Here is a 235-nt window from a genome sequence, read left to right as displayed (position 1 = left end):
CCGCCGCTTCCCCGCTTTATTGTTCTGACAAAGATTTTATTTGAGGAGAAGTGACGTGGGAAGGGTTCCTCGGCTCACCGAGGACCAGTTACCTGCTGAGTTTGTGCCCTTTTTCCCCTCATCTTTACCGGTTTTACCCGCTTCCCCTCAGGCCCGGGGGGTGGAGACAGCCGGAGATGTGGCGGCAAGGTAGGCGCCTCAGTGAAGCGGGGACTACATTTCCCAGCATGCAACG

Source organism: Fulmarus glacialis, unplaced genomic scaffold, assembly GCF_000690835.1.
Source record: "Fulmarus glacialis isolate BGI_N327 unplaced genomic scaffold, ASM69083v1 scaffold23846, whole genome shotgun sequence".
Taxonomy (NCBI): Eukaryota; Metazoa; Chordata; class Aves; order Procellariiformes; family Procellariidae; genus Fulmarus; species Fulmarus glacialis.
Note: the sequence above shows the minus strand (reverse complement) of the source record.